General features: G+C 45.2%; 1 protein-coding gene across 2 annotated transcripts in view; it reads right to left on the bottom strand.

Annotated features, from left to right (window-relative positions):
- XKR6 (XK related 6) overlaps window positions 1–13,217 on the bottom strand; it is a 247,879-nt gene that overhangs the window by 42,111 nt on the left and 192,551 nt on the right. The gene's annotated exons all lie outside the window — the stretch shown is intronic.

The following is a 13,217-nucleotide window of genomic DNA, read 5'->3' on the forward strand; positions in this document are numbered from 1 at the left end:
CCCTGCGGCACTGCTCCCATTAGTCACCCTTGATTCCCAACTCATCCCCCTGTGCCCTGGCATGGGGCAAGCACCCCATGATATTCCCAAGGGGCCTGATCTTATTCCCCATCACAACCAACACACAAACTATTTATTTGCTCCGATGATAAAACAGTGCCCCATCACACTCCAGGAACTATGTAATACTGTTCATTATGGCAAAGAATTTGAACAACTCATTGAGCAAAGCATAATAATAAAAAATAATTGACAGATCCCTAGGAAAAGAAAAGGCCACTGGCATCTCATTCCTTTGCTCCCACTGCTGCTCACTGGACAAATGCTCTGCAGGTCAGGGAACACATGATTGGACTAAGATCCATTTCTAGGAAGCTCAGTAATTTGGTAGCTAAACCTTGATTTGGCCTTTGCCAAAGATTCACTGGGAGCATCGCCTATAAAATCTAAAGGAAAAATCTGAATGGTTTCAAGGAAAATAAACAATATCAAATGCCCCTCCATCTCTGCTGTGTAAGATAAGCACTTGCTGCAGCTGCTCAGGGTTAAAAAGCTAAAATATCTGAAACCCCCAGATTTCTTCTCCTTTATTTTCATATTTCTCTCTGCCCACAAGGACCTGGCTCCCATGGGGATGGAAGGAAGATCCACCGGCTCTTCAGATCACACACTACAGACTTTATCTTCTTCTTTTTGAGGAGTCAACCCAACAGTGCCATGGATTAGATTTACCCTTTCCAGCTGTGTCTGGAGAGCAACTGATGGAGAAGGCGGCCAGGAAGGATGACAGACCTCCATCTCTGCCCCTTGCCAAAATTCTCCCAGCCTGCAGGTCCACCAAAACTATGCCTTTCCATCAGCTCTCAAGACTCTCTCTGAATACCTTGCCTTTGGGCTCTCATGTGCATTGGTATTTCAAACTGAATTTTTTAAAGTAACAAACCACAAACCAGTAAGATCAGTGTCCTTATCACAGCGAAACTTTAGTCCATGTTTTTTAAGAAAACACAATTTTCCCCAAGTTCTAAGTCCTCAATAAGAAGCACTTGCGTATAGAACTTGGGGACTCTAACAGATGGAAACTTCAAAAGTGAATAGACTAAGCCTTGAATAGATACAAATGAGTTTTACCTTTAACCTACATTTTTGGTAGACGTAATTGACAGTTTTGGAAAGCTGAGCAGTGCCGCGCAGTTCTTAAGGTAAGCCATGCTATTTGTATACATGCTGCTTGTTGAAGTATTTTCTAGCTATTCAGTTTAAAAACTTTGCATGCTTAGAAAATAAAAACTCATGTATTGTCTTATTTTAGTGCTGTTATCCTAGAAACTTTAGTGGCATTAGATGTACCTGTATACTGAAACTTAAGCACGTCAACCCACAAGGAGACAGATGTGTCACACTGGCTTGAAAATGTTTCTGTTGGGTTCATTTATTCTATAATAGAGAGAGGAATAAAACACACCAGAAACAAAACCCCAGTATACACATAAAGGTTTTTCCCACTGTAACATTTTCGGTACAGGAACCTACACTAATCACAATCTCTGCTGTAAATTAGACAGAGCTGGCTGATAGTGTGTGCGTTGAGTCACTCACAGTGCATGGTACCATGCCTGCTGATAGTCATCTGAACATCTCCTCAAGTCAACAGAGAGAGGCAGACACCCCCAGAAAGTGATTCACCCTGTCCTAAGATCCATGTGTGGGACAAGGGGAGGTTGACTCATGCTCCCAAAGTGTCTGACTCCATCCCTTGACAGGAGCGCGGGGACTTGGAACACCAGCAGTCAGGTGGGATGAGTCCTACCCTTACAAAACAGTTCGTTGCCTCCTCATCTGCACTGAGATCTGAGGCGGGGAATGAAGTATCTCTAGACATTTCGGCATATTCCTGCAGTTGTTTAAAAATTAATGACTGTGGTGAATGCGAATGTTGATGTTCTGGTAATGAGCGGGATCTGGACCTGGGTATCAAGGGGTGCCATCAGTAGGTGGACATCAACAGGAGCCATGGAATGATATGAAGACCTCTCAAGTACTTCTTACTGTGTTGCCACAGAAATTATTCCCTGGGTATTTTATACAGACTTAAATTACAAGCATGGCTTGGCTTTTGTCATCTTGACCATGAGTTTCTCATTCCCATCTTTCCCTGTTACTTCTAGCCTGTGACATATTCATACAATGTTCTCACAGACTGTGGGATAAACTGCTCCTTTCTTTTCCACTACTCCAGGTCTTATTTCTAAGCAACTATAGAGATCTCTCCAATTATAACTAGAACAAAAAAGTCCTGGTAAGTCATATCACATGGGAAATATATTTTTTTTAAATTTTGATTTTTGACTTTTTCACATGGTGACTGACGCACCTTCATCAAGCACGAGTGGGTTTCAACTGCCTTCCAAGGTTTGTTTATCAAAGGCTGGTTTAAAACTGAAGTCACTTCAAAAAACCCACTCCCACTCCTCCCACTGTGTGCTGAGTCTTGGGAATGGAAAATACCCTCCATGCATGGCCACATTCCAGTGGGCATCCTTAAACCAGGAGGACATCAGCTACCATGGGGCAGGAAGGTGATGTGATCTGTGGGATCTGTATCCCACATGCCCATAACAAGCCAGACTGGCAAGACTGGCTCCTAACTCTCTGCACCGGGCTGTACAACAGCCCTTGAACTCCTCCTGTCACCTGCTAGGAAGCAATGAGTGACTCACAGGCCATAGTCACCACCATTGAGGAGTCAAGCCCATGTGTCTTGAATGACACATCACAAGAATTCGTCCCCCAGATGCCTTTAGTAATGTGCCCTGAAGTACTTATGATGAGACATCTCCTAACCTACATGCAGCGTGGTGAAGCAGAGCTTTACAACATCCACGTTTGACAGAAGAAGTGCTAAGATCTGAAGGATTTATCCAAGGTCTCATACAGAATCCGTTCTAAAGCAGGGAACAGATCTCTTTCACATCACAGTGCACCTTGCAGGATTCAGCTCCTACTGTAGAGACTCACCTTGGGGTGTCCATGGAGAATTAAGGCCTAGTGCAACCATCACAGATGGGAATCCAGCAACATTTGAGATGCTCTAGGATATTCCAGACCTCCATGTGGAGCTGGCAGATGTGACAAACTTGCACACGGAAAACAAGAACATTTCTGAACAGGGAGCTGGAGTGAGGCAGGGTACTCAGGGCATCCCAAGTGACACCTGGCAAGAGTTAATCCAAGTGTCTCCTGAGCCACTGTAATTACTAGAGCCAGAGCTGTGTGAAGATTGTTGTTTAGACCCTGTGACTCCATTGCCAATGTCTCCACTGAACACAAAGTGAGCTTGGACACCTCTATTGTGTGGAGACACATCCATCAAAGACACCTTTGTTCAGTTGTCTGAATCTGGAGATGAACTCACCCATCATCTTGAACTGCTTCAATGCCGACTTCTTGCCTTGGTAATTTTGCCCTTCTCAGAGGGACCTAATGAACAGCTCGCAGTGGTATAATAAATACACGTGGCATAGAGACAAAGCAACAGTAAAGCATAGAATCATAGATTCACAGAATAGTTTGGGTTAGAAGAGACCATCAAAGCTCATCCAGTGCCACCCCTGCCATGAGCAGGGACATCTTCACCAGCTCAGGTTGCTCAGAGCCCCATCCACCTGGGATGTCTCCAGGGGTGGTTCATCCACCACCTCTCTGGGCAGTGAATGGTAAAGAGAAATGAGAAAGCAGTGGCAAATAAAGCAGCTATATAACAGGCTAAACTTTCTGAGAAGAGTGTTGGACCAAGGAATAGAGTCTCTGAGAAGGGGAAAAGAAGAACCATTGCTTGCGATCATGACAACATGAGTGGACTATTGTATAACGCAGGTAGCGATCTGATACCAGAGGAGAGGACATGAACCATTCCGAGTTCAAGGGAAGGTCCTGGAGCCTTGCAGAAGCTCGCAGGGGCAGGTTGAATTTCAGCCGGTTTCAGTTGTCATCCTCTGGTTTCTACTGATGGCCCAGAAAAAGTAAAGGCCACCACAGAAATACAGTGAAGGTCTTTGAAAAATCCAAAGCCACAAGAGAGAATCAAAGCAAAGACTCCCTTTAAATTGCTGCAGCTCTTTTTAGAGCCCATATATGTGCAGGAATAAAAACAGTGGATGGAAAGCCATCCCAGTCTATCCAGCCTATTCATGCTATGCAATTACACATGGTTTTACATCTAGTCTAATAAAGTCTGTAGACAAATCACAAGCACACACACAAATATTTAAAATGAATAATATATCCATTTTCCCCTTACTTGCAGTGTTGTTCAGCTGAGGAGAGAGGTTTTTCACTAGGGGTACGCACACTTTTCATCACAAAACCAGCTGCAGGTTATCGGCTGTGAAGTAATTTGAATGCACTCGCTGTAGCATATTCCCCAAGTATTTACTGTGGTGCCTGTCCCTTTAAAACTGAAAATGATGCTGAAAATGGTGCTCTATTTCTTTTTGACATTAATTCTCCTGAAGACTCTACTAAAACAAAATGGGAAGGTACCAACATTTCTCCCGGTTGAGCTGGACAAAAGAATATTCAGTGAGACAAGAAACCCTCCATCAACCCCTGTGAGAAGGCAGCGCTCGCTTAATGCCAAGTGTCACGTCTCAGTCCCTCCCCACCACCCCACGGCTGCTCGGGCCTCTGTGCTGTGAACCCTGTTATGATATTTTCCCCTTTTGGGTGGCACATTCCTCCCTGGAGCTCACTGTGAACTGAGGAACAGGTTTTCATTTTGATACGCACAGAGCGAAAACGCATTTATATACAAAAGAGAGCGAGCCAGATTGTGCTTTTGTAACAACATTGCCTGAACGTTGCTCCTCCTTTCTTTTTAAGCTGTCTTTATTTATTTGCACCAGAGTAAAAGGGATCAGAATCAGACCACAGGTCTGATTTTTATTTGTTCCTGCTGGAGTTTGATGATTGATCTCTTTTTTTAATCTTTTCCTTTCAGATGAGGCAATTACTTTTGTCTTCTTTCCTTCATTTTTCCTCTTTGTTCCTCACTTTGAACATGGGAAAATATGGATCATTACCAGTGTATAAATAATAAAGGGCTGCGCAGACCATTTCACCATTCATTTTCCTCACAGGATTTCAGGACAGTTCCTTAACCAATTTGTCCAGTGTGCCACCAGTCCATTATATCACAGAGAATGTGTGCCACCAGTCCATTATATCACAGAGAATCCCAAGCTGGTTGGGTTGAAGGGACCTCTGGAGATCATCCAGTCCAACCCAGCTGCTCACGCAGGGTCACAGAGCAGATCACACAGGTGGGTCCAGGCGGGTTTGAATGTCTCAGAGCAGGAGACTCCACACCCGCTCTGGGCAGCCTGGGCCAGGCTCTGGCACCTCCCAGCAAACAAGTTTCTGCTCATGTTCACATGGAGCCTCCTGTGTTTCAGTCTGTGCCCGTTGCCCCTCACCCTGGCGTTGGGCACCACTGAACAGAGTCTGGTCCATCCTCTGACACCCACCCTGAGATATTTATAAACATTGATGAGATCCCCTCTAAGTCTTTTCTTTTCTAGGATGAGGACTATTCTACCTCTGGTGAACATCACTTGTAAGCCTGACCCAGGAATGTTCTCCTCACATCTATGAAACACCTCTGTACTCTACTCAGAGCTGGAGTGACCAGGGATGAAAAACCAGAGCCTGACACTGAAGAGGCATTACACCGTGTCCTCTCCTTCATTCTTTTCTCATGAAAAATGCTTTTGGTAGTGTTAGGAAAGGGGTGAATTTCACATCCTCAGCATCTTCTCCCTTGCTAGGAGATCTTCTGAGATCTTCCTCCAAGGAGCATCACAGTCCTTTCTCCCCAGGACCTGATGCCCACAGGACACAGCATCGCCAGTCCATAAGAAATAGAAATCTGCTGGTGACTGCCTGGGAAAAGCAGGAAGCAAAGGTAAGTAACTCAGTTCAGGGACCGATCTCCACATAGATCTGGACAATGAGAAGAAGGTCTTCTACCACTGAATACCACTGGGACTTCTTGACACGACACAGCATTGAGTTTCTATATGGCACAGTCCATGTTCAAGCTAGCACAAGGAGGGGTCTTCCAGATTAGAATGGAGGAACATCCATGTTCCCAAAACTTTTATTGTGAAAGCGTGGAAATCCACGGCAATGCAACTTCAGAACAGCTTTCTCTCCCACCCCTTGCTAGTTAAAGGATGGCTCATGTTCTGAAATGTGAACGCTTCTGAAAACCTTTTCTTTTGGCTCAATTAAGATGCCCTCACTGACCCCAGAAACATTGGATCTCTTTTTAGTTCGCCTCCAGCCTTAGCACTGCCTTGAGGAACCAAGGTCCACAGGTGCACTACGAGTCATGTTTCAAAAGGACTTGGTTTTTCAGGACTTGGTTTTTCTCCCCTTTCATCCTGCTGCCTTTCAGTTCTCCCAAATGCCCCTTTTTCTCTGCTGCTAGAAGAGGTGACCGGCCACATTCGTCTGATCCGTGCTCTCATTATCTCGGCTGCTTCTGTCATGTCTCTTCCTATTCATCTCCTCTGTGAACTTGGGAGCTGCCAAACTGGCTCAGGCCCCGAGGCCGTTCAGTCTTATATCTTCTCCTGGATGCAAGCCAGCGACTGATCCTTCTCCGGGAGGCACAAGCACCCCAGGCCAAGCAGAAATGGGATAATCTGCCCTCTTGTTTTGGATTGTCCTTGAATACCCTCAGTCAAGTGTCAAATCTCTTGTTGAAAATGTTGGCTATCACCCACTACGTAAAGACTGGCAAGACTTCCCCATATTTTATAACACTCTTAATGAAGATCTTCCTTCCATCACGTGCCTTAGTGTTTATCCCACCCAAGGAGAGCTGTCTGAGACATGAGCTGCCCTCTGGAAACACCCCTCCGTCTCTTCATTGACTCCACCTGGAGTGCGGATGATCACACGGAGATGAGAAAACAAGTAGAAGTGAGTAGATGGAAATTACCCCACATAACAGTGGTCTGGCATCCACTTAATCCCCACAAGAGCTCACAGGAGATCCCTAAGTCCCAGCAAGGTGAGGAGAACAGAAAGGAGGCTTGGGGAAATTTGTTCCTGGCTCTGAGATAAGCAGAGTAGCCAGACCAAACATAGCATGGGCAAACTCGAGTTAGACGATGCTATGACTTGATACCACTGAAGGCCAAGCAGGCAAAACAACCCCCCCAAACACCCTCCTGGTGAAAGAAGAGTGCTGTGACCAGCCAGAGGACTCATTCAAGTTGCATTTCCATGAACACCCAGACAGACTTATCATCATCCTCAAGACAGTGATAGCAGAAGGACAAAAAGAAGAAAAGCCCTTTCTATATCAATGGAAAGAAAGCTGATCTCAACTGGCTGTAGGTACTCAGTCCTCATAGGCATGTAAGTCCACTGTTTGCCTTCTATAACTGGAAATTGGCCTTGTTCCTTTCCTAGGATGCTGACCGCAGGTACCTCAGTTTTTGCCTATTTATGTAAGCAAAAAAGCTGCTGACATCCGTTCCACAGCTGAAACATTTCTGGCAGCACTCAGCTGAAATCTCAGTCCTAGTATATATGCACAGGTCTTCAAACAAACCTCATCTCACTTAGCTATTTGGGATCTTTGATCTTGTATAGTGGCTTAACACCAGATAACGGCTCATACGAAAAACCCAAACCAAACCAAACCGCAAAAAACCCAAACAAAACCAGAGAGGAGAAGGGCACATGGGAGCCCAGGCCTTGAGAGAACCTGAGTCACTGTGGTAACATCTAAACTAGAAAACTAGAAACAGAGCCAGGACTGTTCATTGACCCTGAGCCTGGCTGGCATAATCTACCGTGTTCATAATAATAAACTTTCCCTGACTCTAAAACAGAGTAATTGTATCCAATTTACCTTTGGGAATAGTCCCTGGCCTACGTGAAGTCCTTTTCTATGCCTGGGAAGGCTTTGGGAAGGTTCTACCTGGCCAAAACTGCAACAGAACCACTTGAGTGCCAGTGCTTGGGCTCTGGCACCATTTGCATTACAGGTATAGGCATAACCTGTGCACAGTCCTCTGCCTATCACAAACATAATCATGTAATCCCCTTCGTCACTTCAAAAATAATGGACAAGACCTGTGGTTCAACTCCTGGAGATGGAGCCTCTCATATTACCAGATTATCCAGGCTGGGCTTTTTGGAAGAGTAAATTAGTCCAAACAGCTCTGGTAAGCCCAGGCATGGTCTCTAAGGTTTAGGTAATGTGTAATATAGACTCATAGACAGAATTATGCCAGCAAAATTTTATTTTTTCAGTATAGGTTAATCCTTCCAGGACTCTGGTCTCAGCTATGCTCTCCAAGCTATGTCTTGGGAAAATGCCAGCGTGACTCCATTGCAATAGCTAGATGGGCAAACCCTGCCTTATGGAGAAAAGCCTTCTTCTGTTTTTTCATCCCTGGTCACTCCAGCTCCGAGTAGAGTACAGAAGTGCTTCTGAGGTCCCCAGAGTCCCTGATGGGAGTCTAATGGTGGAGTTAAAGGAAATTAACTACAAAATCATACTTTTCAGGGGGAGCAATGCATGACAGCTGTCTAAGACCACTTGGGAATCTGGGATGAGTTTGCTGAATAGTTTCAGTCCTAAAGAAGCTAAGAGAAGAAGAGAAGGGAGAAAGAGGAGAGGAGAGGAGAGGAGAGGAGAGGAGAGGAGAGGAGAGGAGAGGAGAGGAGAGGAGAGGAGAGGAGAGGAGAGGAGGAGAGGAGAGGAGAGGAGAGGAGAGGAGAGGAGAGAGAAGAGAGAGAAGAGAAGAGAAGAGAAGAGAAGAGAAGAGAAGAGAAGAGAAGAGAAGAGAAGAGAAGAGAAGAGAAGAGAAGAGAAGAGAAGAGAAGAGAAGAGAAGAAAGAGAAGAGAAGAGAAGAGAAGAGAAGAGAAAGAGAAGAGAAGAGAGAAGAGAAGAGAAGAGAAGAGAAGAGAAGAGAGAGAAGAGAAGAGAAAGAAGAGAAGAGAAGAGAAGAGAAGAGAAAGAGAAGAGAAGAGAGAGGAAGAGAAGAGAGAAGAAGAAGAGAAAGAGAAGAGAAGAGAAGAGAGAGAAGAGAAGAGAAGAGAGAGAGAGAAGAGAAGAAGAGAAGACACATGCAAGACTAATCTTGCTTTTGTAGCCCCTTTTGATGTGGCATTATTATGACATTATTTATGACATGGAGCTGTTTATTTTGAAATCACTCCTCCATTTTGAAACTTCCCCTATAACGTCAAGAAAATATAAAGAAAAGAATTCACCGTCTCCATCTGGCCAAAAGCAAACAGTTCCACTTCAGTGGATGCTATTTGGAAGGTGTCAATGTTCTTTGTGATTTTTGGCCAGTAAACCAGAAATCTCATTCATCTTGCTGATGGTGTCCTTGATGCTGGTGTGGGGCTACATGTGGTGGTGTTTCCAACTAGAACAGCTGCTGTAATCACTTAAAAAAACCCCAGGTTCCAGTGTAAATTGGGGAATGACCTATTACAGAGCAGTGTAGGGGAAAGGGACCTGGGGGTCCTGGGGACAGCAGGGTGACCACGAGCCAGCACTGGCCCTTGTGGCCAGGAAGGCCAAAGGTACCTGGGGTGGGTTAGAAGGGGGTGGTCAGTAGGTCAGAGAGGTTCTCCTGCCCCTCTGCTCTGCCCTGGGGAGACCACACCTGGAATATTGTGTCCAGTTGTGGCCCCTCAGTTCCAGCAGGACAGGGAACTGCTGGAGAGAGTCCAGCGCAGCCACCAAGATGCTGAAGGGAGTGGAGCATCTCCCGTGAGAGGAAAGGCTGAGGGAGCTGAGGCTCTGGAGCTGGAGGAGACTCAGGGGTGACCGCATTAATGTTTACAGATATATAAAGGGAGAGTGTCAGGAGGATGGAGCCAGGCTCTTCTCAGTGACAATCAATGATAGGACAAGGGGCAATGGGTACAAACTGGAACACAAGAGATTCACTTAAATTTGAGAGGAAACTTGTTGGGGGTGAGGGTGGCAGAGCCTGGCCCAGGCTGCCCAGGGGGGTTGTGGAGTCTCCTTCTCTGCAGACATTCCAGCCCACCTGGACACCTTCCTGTGTAACCTCATCTGGGTGTTCCTGCTCCATGGGGGGATTGCACTGCATGAGCTTTCCAGGTCCCTTCAACCCCTGACATTCTGGGATTCTGTGTGAAAACTGGGGTTATTGTAGCCTGGTAACCCACACGCCCTGCAGTGAGGACTCAGGCTATCTTACAAAGCGCCAATATCTCTCCAGGATCTTCCCACAGTAACCCTGGTTCATCCTTCCCCAGTGCATCCTTCAAAGGGCACACTGAATCTCATGTGGACAGGGCTGCATTGATATTCATAGAGACACTCATCACTAACAACGATGTGCATCTCTGTCTTCTAATGCCACAGGAATAAGACATGGTCTGATCTGAGCCTGGACTAAATCTGTCCAGGTACCAATCACCTGGGAAAAAAATAATCTGCAGTGGAAATGTCCTGGGAGAGCAGCGGCCAGGATTTCCTGGGCACAGTTTGGGTTTTTGGAAAATAGAGCATGAGAACTCTTACACGTGTCTATTTTTGCCAAAGGCTGTATGAATTGCCAGTCTATTCAGAGCGAGGTACCCTCTGCACAGTCATCACTGTAATTATGAAGACTTCAGTTAAATTCCTGTTAATCCGAATGCCTTTAACTTGCCATCTCAGAATCACACTGAAAACAAACCCCATCTGAATCCCCGAAAGTGAATGGCCACAGACAAGAGGATTTGAAGCTCCTTGAGAGACCCCAAGAGATTTGACTTGAAATGCTCCACCAGGATGTCCCAACAACACCTCCAGCAAGGACAGTATCTAAATCTATGCATGCAGAGCAAAATCCATCTTTGTAGGCAATGTTACAGGGCAGTAGAGTCTATCACAGAAACCTAGTTCAACCCGAAGGGAACACAGCCAGCAGAGAAGGGTACAAATCATCCCTATAGACTTCCATTGCTTTTTCTTGATGAATGTTCTGGTTCTTCTTATGCTCACTTGCTTCTGACCTCTGTTCAGAAGTCAGATTAGCCTCAGCCTTGTATCTGCATGGCCATCACCGTGGCCTAGATGCATCCAAATCTTACCAGGCACCTGAGATGGGAAAAAAGTCAACCTATGCTACCTTTATAGTAAATATGGAGAAATAAGAACCACCTTTAGCATGGATCTGCGACAGATCTTTAGAGTCTAAAGACACCCAAGTATGACTGTGCTGCTCTTGGTTAGATGTGCAGTGTTGTGTGGTTGTTCATTGCTGACATCTAGGTCTCTTCCCTCTACTACTTGAAATATCCTTACACAGAGTAACAGAAGAAAAAAAGCCCAAGCATGTGGTTACTTTAACTGGGAAAAATAGGACAGCAAAATCCAAGTGGAGTTACTTTTGGAGGAAAAATCATATTGCACATTCAACATCTGGTTCTTTGTGAAGGACACTTTCGACACAACTTTTAGCGGCCAATTATTTGTGCAGATTCTTGAGTATGTTGAATATCTTCACAGACTCCAACTGAGTCACTCCCAATTTATACTGTGCAAAGATCAGAATGAACCTCCTATACTGAGATTTTTCAGACCTAATGATATTTGAATTCTACAACTAGGAACCTTTAGAAGAGAAACACACCTTATCATACTACTATAATGGATTGAAATAATGGGGAAAAAAACCCTTTGCTAAGGAAAACAATATATGGCTGGATTTAGAATAAAATCTTTCCCCACTCATTTCTGTGTTCTGGGTAGGGATAGTTTGCACGAAACAACATGGCAAACGCACACAATATACTTACATTTTAACTGTACATTTTATATTTCTTACAAAATCTTTATCCTGGCATTCGTTTTAAATTCAGATTAGAACCAGGGCCATTGAGAAGAATTTATATCTGCCTAGCACAAGCTGAAAGGATGTCATAACCTTGTAGGTAGGACTAAAACACTGTGAAAAATAAGGGAGCACACCAGCACTGGAAAGAAAAGCCCTAGGAATTCTGCTCTCCGCTTCTGAACATAACCATGAGCATCTTTTTTCCCCAGCACAGGTCTGGGGCAGCTTTTGAACCTGGGACCTAGAGATCGGTAACCAAGCAGAGCCTAATTCTGTTGACTGCTACATCCATGTCATTATTCTGTCTCATCCTCCAAAACAGGGTGGCCCAATCCAGATTACTTGTTGGGAATCGTCCTTGGACCATACTAACACCGGAGCCAAGCCTAGAAATTGTTTGGGTTGGTTCTGGCTGCTGTGGGCTAAAAATGTGCCAAAGACTGTGATGATAACTGAACCACTGAGATCTGGTGGCTGTGCTCGTGTCCTGATGTGTTTCAGTTTATGAGGACAGATGAAACCCAACAGGCTCGTCACCAGACTGAGGAAGCAACATCTTCTGCCAGGGGTCAGTGAAGGAACGTCCTGCTATAAATACAGCTCCCACAACCAGCTCCTTGGAGACGAGGCAACATCAAGGCAATGTTTTAAACAGTCTGTGACAGTATGATACATGGACCCTGCAAACCACCCCTGGTCAATGGTTTGACCTGGACACAGAAAGTTTATAGGCCATGAGAGAAATAACTCCATTGCAGTTCTGGAAATGCTTTTGACCTGATGGGGAAGAGGAAGGAAACTCAACTTGGTTCATACTCACTGGCCAAGGTAAAGGATCTTTATTCAGTGTGTTTAGCAGAGATGCATCAGCAGCGAACACACTTTGCTAACCTTATGGTTTGTAAATCTTTGTTATTGTGTCAGGGGCCATTGCTGGAGTTGTCTCAGTCTAATTGCAGCTGAGAGGACTGGTCTTCTGAAAGATGGAGACTGGTCTACCCCTTCTACAGAGAGGTGGCATCATTAGAGTGAGTCTGGTAGAGCATTTCTGTGAGGGGGGGGTGACAAAGTGACAAAAATGGATGTGGTACATCTGGTGCTGCCTTGCAGTGGGGAAATAGAAGGCACCAGGGACATTGATTTCCCAAGAAAACAGCAGGAACCTGTTTCTTCCTCTGCTTCCCGTGCTTTGTACACTCTGCAAATATCTAAGTGATGTGTAGCAGGCCAGAACTCAATGACACCCCAGTGTCCACCCATTAAGTCACGCTCATGTTGGTTTGTGTCTCCTGGGTCCTTTTGTCTTCTCAGAAACTCATGTGTGT

Source organism: Columba livia, chromosome 3, assembly GCF_036013475.1.
Source record: "Columba livia isolate bColLiv1 breed racing homer chromosome 3, bColLiv1.pat.W.v2, whole genome shotgun sequence".
In the NCBI taxonomy this organism is placed as follows: domain Eukaryota; kingdom Metazoa; phylum Chordata; class Aves; order Columbiformes; family Columbidae; genus Columba; species Columba livia.